At 45.0% G+C, this 13,039-nt stretch overlaps 1 pseudogene; it reads right to left on the bottom strand.

Annotated features, from left to right (window-relative positions):
* Positions 1 to 2,035: 2,035 nt before the first annotated feature.
* Positions 2,036 to 4,381, bottom strand: LOC112880765 (annotated as a pseudogene).
* Between the last annotated feature and the right edge of the window lie 8,658 nt (positions 4,382 to 13,039).

Raw genomic sequence — 13,039 nt, 5'->3', positions numbered from 1 at the left:
GTATGGTGGGATCAGTGGTTCTACAGTGGGTGGCTGCGCTGCTAGCAATGGTGTTGTTGGCAAAGGACATGTTAATGGAAACAAATTAAATCATCAATGTATTGCTCCATGCCTAGAACATTTTTCTTGATGGGGTACCACAAATTTCATTGCTGAAGCAAAGAAATTACAATAAACCATAACATATAGAGTTGCCGTCTCTTTTTTTAGAACATGCCTTAGCACGTATAAGAAGAAAGCAGTTTACAAATAAAATTTGATGCAGCCAAACAAGACTTGGCCAACACAAAACACGAAGGACTAAAGATAGAGAAACACTAAAGAAAGGTATAACCAACACACATCCGGCAGGGACAGAAGTCACAACCACAACAACAAGAAGAAGCAGCAGCAAGAAGGGAAGAGAGGACACACCCAACCCAACCACCCTAACAAGGCTAGCCAAGAACTGAACCTGGAAAAGGGATACACCATCGCCAAAGATGCCTAGAGAGAGCAATCTCAAGGAACGCGACCAGTGCGGCAAAGCATCCACCAGAGTAGGAGAAAACGGTGGCAAAGCATACGCCAGGACCAGTGGTGGCAAAGTATCCACCCAAGTAGCAACATAGCGGCAGAGCATCCGCCCAATCAAACGGTGGCAAAGCATCCACCCAACGAATCCATCCTGGGCAGCGAACCATCCGCCAGGGCAAGCACCAAACAGCACGACCGTGGCGGCAAAGCATCCGCCAGAAGACATCAATCCAAGCAACCGCGATGATGAACAATTCAAAGCGAAGGCTGGTGTAGAAGAAAAATTATCCTGTGAAGAGATGACGACCACCACCACCACGACAATTGCACTCCAGCGTGAACTTCCAAGACAATGCCTCCAGGGAGGGAGGCGATGCTATTGTCGCTGTCATCGCCCGACTGACACGGTCATGGTTTTCACCCAAGAAGCTCACAGGTGCAGGAGAGGAGAGGGGCAGAAGAATGATGCCTCCAAGGAGGTAAACGGTGCCCAAGGCGCCGCCGTCATCTGCTCGCAGGCAAGCAAAGGCTTTCACCTTCCCCCAATCCCCCAGAGCTTGCCGCCAACCTTCCAGAGCCGCCACCACACACCAAAGGTGGGCCACCATGATGGAAGGGTCCGTCTGCCCAAAACCGGCAACGGCGGTGGCCCGCAGTGGGGTAGCCACCGAACCTGCCACGGGGCAGCCACCGAACCCGCTGCGTCGAGGTTGGGGCACCACCGAGGCCCCTCCGCGAGGATTGGGGGCGACGACCACCGGCGGCCCCCCTCGACATGGCCGCGGTAGCGCTAGGTTGACCCGCGGTGACGGCCAGCCAGGTGGCCCGATGGCATGGACCGACGGCGCGGCATGAGGCTGGGCGATGCCCGCTGGGCCTCGGCCAAGGAGGAAGGGGAGCGCCACCAAGGCCGTAGCAGGGTACATCTGGAGAGGTGACCGGCTGGGCCGGCGGCGGATGGTCAGCCCGGGAACGCGAGGGCGGCACCTGGCTACGGACGACGGCGACCAGCCATGGCAGCGGCGACCAGCCATGGCAGCGCAGGGAGCAACGCATCCATGGCGGCGGCAGGAAGGAGCGAAGACGAGGCCAACATGTAGATCCGGTGGTGAGGAAGGTAGATCTAGCCATGGAAGACGCGGATCCAGCACCAAGCGGCCGACGTCGGCACTCCAGCAGGGAGATGTGGCCGTGGTCACCAGGTGTTAGGGTTGAGGGAAGGGGTGGAGAGGAGCAGGGAAAGAAGAGGGAAGGGGACGGAGGGCGGGGCCGCCGCCGCCACCCGCCGGCCAGCGGTGACAGCGACGGCCGACGAGGTCCGGTGGGGAAGGGGCCGGCGGCGGCGGCTGGGTCGCCCCCCGAGTCACCTGGGAGGGGCGACGTGGGGGTCCGGTTTGTGCAAGCGTAAGTGTGCTAAGCTGCCATCTCCATCCAAAGATATATCTCAGAGGCAAGCTAAGGGCTGTACAGTATTGCACCCACATACTAATTAAGCATATATATGAACTGAATCGCCACTACAGATGCCCCCTACAGATACAGCAAAAACACCTAGCCGCATTCGTCATTACAGCAACTTCATCTCGATCGATCGGCTTCAAGGATGTTTTTGCAAATTAAGGACCACCGTACCATCGTGTTCCTCTGATCTAGTGACAAGAACTACAGTTTCTCCCATATCGCGTAATGGTTTCCACTGGTGGACACCTGAAACCCCTGAGGAATGGAGCTGCTGGCATCGTACCTTGCATCGTACCTTGCTCCGACCTTTGCTATCACTCTTCCATCGATCTCCGCAACGTACGCGTCGTTGTCGGCGAGGAGAATGCGCAGCGAGCTTCCCGGCCCAATATCGTTGCGCGTTCTGATCTTCATCATCCTAGTGATCTTGTCTTTCAAGCTCGGATCAAAGAAATGGTCGTAGAACTGCACCAAGGATTATACATACTCTGTCGAGAATTAATAAAAGGTATACAAGACACTAAAGCATTATTAGGAATTAATACATGAATTTGCACTATACTTACGACGCAAGGGGTGCCTGGATGCGTGAGGATGTAGGCGTAGCCCTGCGAGACCTTCTCCGCCGGTAACGGCGAGATGTGCTGCGTCTTGGACCCGGTGTCGTGGTTGTCGACGAACGTGACGGCCTGGGCTGGCCGCAGGCCGACCAGGCCGGGCGCCCTCCCCTGAGCGTCCTGCATCTTCTTCCATAGCTCGCTGTAGTCGAGCGCGGCCTGGAGGACGCCCCTGGTCGTGAAATCAAAAGCGGCCGCAGGGCCACCGACAGCGTCCACCCGGCCGCGAGAATCTGCCGGTGCGCGTCCTGATCGGCTACGAATCACCGATACGTCTGGATGGTCGCCGTACCCGTATCCGATACGCTCCGATACTCCGATACGTCTCGATACGCCCCGATACGCCTCGATACACGTATCGGATTAATTTGATTTAAAAATAAATAATTTAATTCACGATACGCGTCCGATACTCGGCGATACGTCCATCCGATACGTCTGAGTATAACCTCTCATTTGGAAGCCCAGTTGAAACTGAGGCCCAACGAAACCGGCCCATCCTAAACCCTAGCTGTAAAAACACTCGTGACCTCACCTCACGCAGCACCTGTTGTCTCTCTCTCTCTCCCTCTCATCTCGTGGATCCCTTGCGCCGCCGCCCCTTGCGCCAGCGGCTGGGAGCCTGGGAGCAAGGCAGCAAGGTGAGCAAGCTCCTCCGGCTGTTCATGTCTTGCATTTCGTTGTAGATAATACGTTACAAAGCATGGCTAGTTCAAGTGCAAGTGGAAGTTCAAATTTATATTTATATATTTGACGTATCGGCGTATCGTGGTTTTTGGAGATTTGCCGTATCGCCGTATCGGCGTACCCGTATCTCCGTACCCGTATCGCGTATCGGTGAAACATAGCTGATCGGCCCCGTAAGCCATGTCCGTCAATATCTCCACAATCGCGAGGTCCGGCGAGGTGCCGCTGACGTACGTGCCGGCGACCGCCGCGGACGGAGTAGCCTCTGGCGAAGTCGAGGCGCCAGCCATCGAAGCCGACGTCGGTCTTCATCCACTTGAGCCACTCCGTGAGCTCGCTGCGGACGCGGTCGTTGAGGTGGTCGAGGTCAGGTGCCGGCTGGTATTCCAGGGCGGTGTCGGCGTAGCCCGTGCCGTCGGAGTAGCTGTCGTCGCGGTAGATCATGTGGGGGCCCCAGTCGAGGCGGCCGTCCGGCGTGCCACCCTCGAAGATGCAATAGATGCCGCGGCTATCCATGTGCTCCGCCCTGCGGTGGTTGATGACGATGTCGGCGATGCACTTGATCCCCTTGCCGTGGAACGCCGCGATCACCGCCCTGAGCTGCGCCTCGCTCCCGTACTTGGACGCGTTCAGGTCGTACAGCCGCCCCGGAAGATAACCTGGCACTCGCACATATGAATGTCACACGAAATCAAACAGTTTTAATTTGCAACGATAATCCGGCAGAACAGATTGAACAAATGGCACAAAATCAAATCGTTCGAAAGCTAATAACTTTGTGATCGACTTACCTTGCGCGTCGACGGAGTGTGACGGCGGTGGTAGCCAGACATGGGTGATGCCCGATGTCATGGACCTGGGCTCCTGAGGACGTCGTACCATCCGGATACTCCTGTGTTCCATGATTCCCAATTGAAGGCCTACAAACACATGCACGGAGCGAAATGAAGTATCGAACTGCTTTTCTGCGAACAAAATAAAGATTCATTTGAAGATAGGTAGTATTTTACCCGCAGCAGGATTTGGCTGTGTGCCGATTGGGACGACAAGCCAAGCAACACAATAAGGAACAAGAACAAACATGGCTGCGATTCGCTCATTGCCAGACAGGCAGACAGACCCTATTCTAATAATTGCTTGCAAGAGCCAGTAGCCTATCCTGTTTCAGGACAAAACGTGTAACTTATAGGATCCACTAATAGTCTGTTTGGAGAAGCTAAAGTTGAATGCTAAATTTTATATAGCATCTGTTAGTACTTATATCTTTGCTAAAGTTTTTGAGTCTTGGCTAAACTTTAGCCCACCCTATTAGCCCTACTGTTTGGATACATTAATATTAAAGTTTAGCACTTTCACCTATTAGCACTTGGATCCACACGGCGTCTCGGTCAGGAGCATAGAGAGGTGTAGGATGGAACACGGTTATGTGGGTTTCATTGAGATTATTTTTCATCTGCTAGTCAAGTCATATCATGTTCAAAGTCAAGGATGCATTTGGATCACACAAGCAAGCTGACTGCTACCAGAAAAGATGACGCCGCTAAGGACTTCAAAGGCAGTGCCAAACTTGCCAAATTGCATACCAGTCAATAGTGGACTACAGTCAGATGGATAATGATGTCAGCTAGTACTGTATTTCTAAACGTTTCTAATCTAGCTACTTATGCTCTCAGACGAGTTCATAACAGCCGTTAAGGCCTTCACGAAAATTATATATCTGTATGACTGTATCAAGAACACAAAAGCTCTTCTGGCTTCCTCTTATAAATTCTCCGCTTCCACTCTATCTTCTCTCGCTCCAAGTAATCTGGCACCAAGGCCAGTCAAATGGGGAGGGGAGGAGAACCCAATGTTAGAACTTAATTACTCACGAATAGGATCTTAGATTAGTCTGATCATAACCACTAAATAAGCTTAAGGTGGAATTAAGTACTTAAGGATTAACTGGAGCCATGCAATGCCATAGACGTTTCTGTTCTTGTAGATATGTTGGTGTAGATGACGCAACACTGATTCCTTCACCAGATTAGGAACTTCTAGCTCCTGATCGATGAAGAACTTGATCTGAAAGTCAATGAACAACCTCCAAATATAGTAGTCCGTCTTAGCTTCCAACCCCCCAGTGCTCTAATTAACCGGTGTTTAGGCTAATCATAAGATTAACTAAATTAAGGTTATAGTAAATTAAGGTTATAGAAGGTACCTCTCCGTCTCATATTTATAGCACTATAGGGACGACAGACTCCTAGTTGGTTATGTTAGGTGCACCTGGCGCGAAACTGATTTGTATATTACTGTCTCCGTCCTGTTATATAAGATATCATAGTAATTCTAAGACCGAGTAAGAGAGAGAACAAAAGATGTATGTACCATCTGAAAGCTGTTTGTTCCTAAAATTAAGAAGGGAAGGAAGGAATAGGAAAAAGGTAAGTATGCAACTAAGAGCCAAGGAAAATTAAATAAAATTAAATGATTTTTCTTTAATATTTATCCAAAAGTTCTAGGATGGCTTACATTTAGATACAAATTTTGAACCCTCTAGTGCCTTGCATTTTAGGATGGAGCATGATAGAGGGAGTATCTCTTTACAGGTGAAATTATTTGTAAAATAAATATCTTGGTTGTTTAGCTAAGTTCACAAAATATCCAACACCTAAGTGGTCGTTGAACTAGTCTCTAAAGTAGACAACGAGTATTCAAATCCCCACGGTGCCGCTCCCGAGTAGTTTCCTACCACATACCACAGGAGGCCATATTCTAGCATCTGACCCCTACACTGCTAGGCCATTCAAACCAATAGGCAGACTAAAATATTGCGTACGTGAATTGTTTCGAGAATTTTTTTTTCACTATGAGTGTGAAGTCCATGGTTGGAGAATGCTCTGCTCATTTTTCCTGTGAGTTTCTTCAGCTAGTCAAGTCAAGTCCAGGTTCATACAGTCCATGGTGCATTTGGATTCCCTGAGTTCATACAGGCTGGTAAACAACCTTTGTGGACTTCAAAAAAAAAGGTATATGTGAACAGCATATTGCCCAGCACGGCAGGTCGCTGTTAATTACACTAGGTGAAAAAGCGTTTTAGGTAAGGTAACAGGCGTTTGATGCCCATTACAAGAAGAGTTAAAGGTAACGGCTATTATTTAAACCCATCACTACTAAGTTCCACCCGACCTGGCAACACTGAGGTCCGTTACCATATTAACTCGTGTTACTGGTAACGGATACGAAGGGATATGAGGTGGGCTACGCTAGCGATAAATAAAAATTTCACCGCATAAACCAGGAAAACTGCTATTATAGATCACGAAATTACCACTAGACACGCGGATACGGAACTTCTGTAGCGCGTCGGGGTAGTGCAGTCGGTCGCTAGCAGTGCAGTTGCAAGACCTCCTCAGGTACGGTTCGTCCTCATGCAGTAGATGCAGCAGCTCTAAGCTATCCACACGTATGGGGAAGAGCGTCGCACTCAGGATTGCTAGGTCCGCGAGGGCAACCGTGGGCGCGGGCGTGGGAACAAGCGGCTACCAGCAGGCGTGGAATTAGAGTTAGCCCCTCAATGCACCCCCACCCCTTCTTATATAGGCGCCCACTCATGGGCTTCCTAACCGAGGCCCGTTAGTGCACCTAAGCTTAGTCTAATTTGGATCATATCCTCATTAGTCTTCCAGCCCTTTAAGTGTGTGACCCTATGGACTCACGTGCGAACAGACATGGTTCGAGTACTCCTACTCATCAACAGTTGACAGCGGTCTCTAGCAAGATGTGTCAACTCCTATGCGCGCGCAAAAATTATATCAGACGAGTCGTCACAATCTCATATACATGCTATTCTCTTTGCCTCACGATATTTGGTCTAGCTCCAAGCTGACCTTTCTTTCTCGATGCCGTGATCCGGAATCCTTGGTTAACACTTAACCCTAGCATGGCCAGACTTTTCTTGATCCGATCACTCGAGAGTCCCAGAGATATCTCTTTCAAGCAGAGAGGGGCAAATCCCATCTTGACTAACTATGTCTCACAGCATGCTTCTTAACAAACCCGGGAACCACCTTTATGGCTACCCAGTTACGGAGTAGCGTTTGATGGCTCCCAAGTAGGTTGGTTCACATCTTGAGTACATGCGACAATCTCAGGTCTAAAGACACAACGTACACATTGTGTAATGAGAAATTACTATTTCTCGAGTTGGGTCGGTCCAGCCTCATATCATACATGCGCCCATTTTATTAGTTTGACATCTCTATGTCTACTACGACTTGTGAATCTGAGTCATCAACTAATATGCTAGTCTAATATTCATGTGTATCCATACATGAACTCCGACTAGGAACAACTTTAGAATAACCATACAAATAAAGAGTCTCACAAACAATTCACATAATTACCAATCAATACAAGTTGCCTTTCATGGATATTCGATGAACACATAATACATCATGGATACAACAAAATATGATCATCTCTATAATTACCTCTAGAACATATACGGTTGGATATTGATGAATATGAATATAGATAGTTATTTTCCTTCTCGGTTCGGATCGGTTACGGATAATGTTAAATTTGTCGGATGAGATAGAAATAATATCGACATTATAAAAATCTAAGTTTCAGTATTCGGATACGGTGTTGGATACTAAATATCCGGTCTCGGATACGAACGGGTACTAACCCCTCTAAATGACTCGGAACTCGAATATGGATGGATATTATCCGTACCATTTATACCCCTAGTAATGGACGTTAACAATGCATGTTACCAATGTGACGCATATCGGTAACGGATGTTAACAATGCTTGTTACCAGTGTGACGTACATTGGTAACAGATGTTATTGGTAACGGGCGTTGTTAACGTCCGTTACGGGTGTTTGATGCCCGTTACCAATGTAGTGCATATAATTTTTTTCTATTATTTTTCTGATATTTTTCCTTCAACTACAAGCATGTAAGTGATGACCATAAAAGAACCCAAACCAATCAGACTTAAGATGTGGACTTATAGAAATTCAAAAAGATTCCAAAATATCAATATAAAAATATTGCGTTCCTCTTTCAACCACAAGCGATTGCATGGTGCAGTGATTAGGGAGGCTCGCGCGAACCAAAAAGTCCTAGTTCGAATCCTAGAGGAGGGCAAAAATCGTATTTGCAGGGTAAAAATTATGTCCCTTGGAGGAAAAGAAGGCTGGTCAAGCGGGGGATGCCACTGTTGGGTATAGAATTTTTTTTTGCTACCATTTGGTATTTTTAAAATAGTATTTGCAACGAGCATCAACATAATGTATGTTACCAATGACTGTCATTGGTAATGGACATCAACAATGCCTATTACCAATAACGATCGTTGGTAACATGGACATTATCAAATACCGGTTACCAATGACTGTCATGGGTAATGAGTTTATGCTGGTTACCGATGATGAGTTAGTAACATAATAAAGGTAATTTTGGCTATGCCTGTTACCAATGACTATCTTCGCCCATTACCATTTTTCCAGTAGTGTTAGAACGCCAAATCATAAATGAAGACAAGCTGCAGATTAAAATAATGTGCATGCTTTGTTTTCTTTAAAAATCTAATAAACTGAAAGTTTTATGGAGTTTTTCCTGATGAGTTTTGATGGAGACTTTTTTCATGTCGTCATGCCTACCACAGATAATAAGGTCATAAGTGACGAGACACAGCTGATTGCTAGATTTACGTAAGAGCATAAGCAGTACATGTATTTCGGATAATTTTACCAAGGACTGTCTGAGAGATGTCCGAAAAATTCAGCTGCAGCAAAATCGACCACTGCTACATTACCAGAAGGTCCAGCTGCTACCATTTGCAGTTTGCAAACGCATCTTCCGTGAACGGACTATACTATATATATGTGTGTGTGCAAGTCCGATTAGAATCATAGGCATGCCAAAATATGGGTAAGAATAATAATTGGTTAGGTGCCAAAATGAGAAGGCCAAAATTTTGACCATCGATTGGTTCGATGCCAAAATACAAATACTAGAAGAGGAAATGTGCACAAATAGCCAAAATGTGGGCTATGTGAATGTTGCCAATTTAAATCATCCCTTTTTTTAGAAATCAATCACACAAATGCCAAAAGTTATGGGCATGACCATATTTTGGCAGGGCATATTTTGACACTTAATCAATCAAATATATATATATACATGTATATGTGTGTATTTATGTTAACGTTCCCAGACGGTTTCGTTGCAAACCGTCCAGATTTTCTTCTTCATGCCAAGGCCTTCTCCCGGCTTCTGATTCACTCCCTTTTCTCTCCCTCTAAATGACCTGGCATTGCTCCATCAGACCCGTTTCTGCCATCACCAAAATGGGAACCCTGCAATCATCCTCCTACCACTTTTCCATTGCCTGCTTTCTCCTGGGATGAGGATTCGAACAACGTCGCTGACTCCAGCCAGGACACGGTGTCAAGTGTGTCGATGACGTTTTTTTCAACAGGGGGAAACCCCCACATTTCATTACTTGCATAATGGAAACAAAAATGTTCACAATTACATTACATCCAGGGGCAGACAAGTACAGGAAGAGGAAAAGAAGAACAGGATGAAACTTTTCATACAAAGATCTCATTAGGGTCTAGTAGCAGTAGCAGTGGCATCTGGCTCACTGGTTGATAGTATCCTTCTCTTGGATTAATCTGTAGGCATCTTTCACCACGAGCTCATGAATGGGACAGGATGGAAAGTGTTTGAGTGCGTAGCGGAATCCGGTCCGGCCCATTATACCCACGAGCCGACACTCTACCAGGCCCAGGTCCACTAGAGCCCAACCAACCAAGATCTTGGATCTAACTCAACCTAAAAGACTAGCCTGATATTCCATTAAGAAAAGGTCAAAAACTGTTTGCATGCATATGGTTTGTCACAAACGACACTAATTAAGCATGTTGAAATGTTGTAATTATGGACAATTTTTTCTATACACGTGGACATTTGTGTAAACACATTAGAACAGAATCAGCAAACAAAATCATACATCCAGGAGGAGTTCAGTTTCATGTTCGTGTAATCGTATCAGATTATTTGCCTCAGTGGCTGGAGGCCAGATTAGCTGTGTCTACAGATAGACTGAAGACTGAACTTCCTGGCAAACAGACATGACATTGCCTGCCAGTTGCTGTGCTGCAATATGGCATGGAAAAACGGACAATGTGGTAAACTGAACTGTTCATTCAACCTGGTAAAAACCGAGAATGAGGTAACAAACTGAACTGAGAATTCAAGCTATAGACTACGTCGTTTCAAAAAAAAAGAAGCTACAGGCTATGAGATGACATAGAAATCAAAACAGAGAAGGCAACATCAGAGCCAAAACTGGATGAATACAGCTCAATATGATCAAAACTGCGGTCGGTTCTAAATCATCATCATGCAAAACGCCATGCTGTTTCTGTTGAGACTTGAGACTACTATCCAACCAAAAGCATGCTTTGATTACAATGCAACAACGTACAGGATGAGAGTAACGATGCCGTCTTCTACAGAAGGGTGTACTCGAAGCTTCCTCGTATGCAGGGTGGAGGCATCAGATTGGTGACTGGACATGCAGGGACGGCGAAGACACCTCTTCCAGCAATCTGGGCCCTAAATTACAGGAAGGCAGAATTATCAGCAAACTATTCACGTCAAGTAGGGGCTTTCATAAGCAAGAAATCGGTAAAAAGGACGGACTGATTTGTGTCAAAACAATAAACCCACGTGCTTGATGTTTAAAATTTAAAATTTGCCAAAGGTATATATTCATAATACACAGCCTATTCTTGCCCTCATAGACCTAAAGGGTAGATCAAATCCTTTCTTGAAATAGCTTATGAAAGACTATACAAGCTATTATAATGAACTGCATCTCAAGTTATGGGACAAAATAGATAATGGAATAGAAGTATCAACTGCGCACAACAATAAATGAAATATAAATAATTATAAAATTTGCAGAGCTGCTATTTGCTTAATTGCTTGTTTTTCATAAAACACATGGGCTTGATATTATAATTAAGCATGATCAAATCGATAAATACTAAAAAACACCAAAGTGGTATCTTTGCTTTGTTTATGAGAATAAGGCATTGGCAGCCATAGAGATAGCCTAAGGAAATCCAGTTCTTGCTATTACGTCCGACGTCCTTGGTGCTTTATGAGTTTATGGTGCAATGAGAAAATTAGAAGAAAGAAATAATAGCAAACAGGAACATCGATGGTATGGCTTATGGATAACATTTCATAACCAAGAAATCAAAGAATCAACATTTTTCCGATGCAAATAAATCGTCCAGTCATTCTGAAGATAAATAAAAAGTCCAAACATAACTGCTCTTTGATAATACATGTGATCAATATTCAAGTTGTAGTCGTAAAATAAGCTGATATGCATAATCACTACAATCTGGCAGATTTCAGTCATATTAATCACATACTTCTGCTGAAAATACAAATTATAGTAGAAAATTATATATAAGTTGCAACCATGCGATAGAAGTATGGATTGAGCGGTCATCCTTCTGAAGCTTAACTTGTTTCATGACACTAATCCTCAGGCACAGGTTTAGTACCTAGATTCAGAGGCACAAACTAATCCTTCTGATGTTTAACTAGTCTCTACTTTGAAAGCCTTAAAGAAACACTAAACTGAAAATTTAAAAACAACCAAATAGAGCCTACCCAAAATTCAAGCATAACATTAAGCCATTAATTGAATCAACAATCAAACTGCATTGCAGAACATTAGATCTGTGATAGAAGCTAAGCACCACCAAATTCTAAATCAAGAATTAAAGAAGTCAGCAAGCTAAACTCTGTTTCATTGCGAAACCTTAAAGCTACAGAATTGCCAATGTCAAAACTAACTTTAGAATAAAAGGCAAGTAAGCAAAAGAATTTTGTTGCTCTCCTAGAAACATTTAGTAAGTCAGTAAAATAATTCAGCTATCAAAGGCAACGAATGGCCTATCATGAAAGATACGATCATGAAATTTGATCCATAAGGTGCCTGAAACTTATGTAGCAAATTATATATCATTCACAAGTGTGTGCTAATCTGAATATTGTAACTTGGCAAAGCTAGTGAATGCGAAATAAGTTTCCCTTGCATATGGAGTTCCCTGCATCTTATATCAGCAAGTTGGTAAAGTGTCACATGGAAAAAGTGTGCAGTAAAAATTTACATGAATGATTTAGATCAGTCTAATTACTCAATTAGGTGCCTTTGTGTTACAGATGCATATCACCATTGTTTGTGAACAAAGAAAATGGTATAAAGAAGCAAACAGGCTGATCAATTGCCATCTTTGTCCACAACAATGCAACCAGTTTGACATCATTAGTATTTTGATCGCAAGACGATTGTCTCAAGTAAAAAGAGGTCAATCGTAGCAAATGGTCCATTGTCTTTGACGTACATGACTATATGCATATCAGCAGAACACATCCCAAGTACAACAAATACATCATGGAAAACATGCATCTGCTACTCTACCATCATAATACACTGACGAGCAACCCAATTTAAGCATTCCATAGAGCAATTCCTGTCGTATGAATTGGCATGGAAAAGGGGAGGCATTCCTGATTTTTTTGAACGCGCAGGAGAGATGTGCATCAATATATTAAGAAGAAAGAAAGGGGTAGAAAACCCCAAATGATACAGTTATTAGGGGCATGTATCACGCCCTTACACAGAACACCTTAAAACTATTACAAACGAAATAGAAAGAGAGAGACCTG

The sequence above is a fragment of the Panicum hallii genome, chromosome 2 (genome assembly GCF_002211085.1).
Source record: "Panicum hallii strain FIL2 chromosome 2, PHallii_v3.1, whole genome shotgun sequence".
NCBI lineage: Eukaryota > Viridiplantae > Streptophyta > Magnoliopsida > Poales > Poaceae > Panicum > Panicum hallii.
Note: the sequence above shows the minus strand (reverse complement) of the source record. Positions and strands in the feature narration are given on the sequence as shown.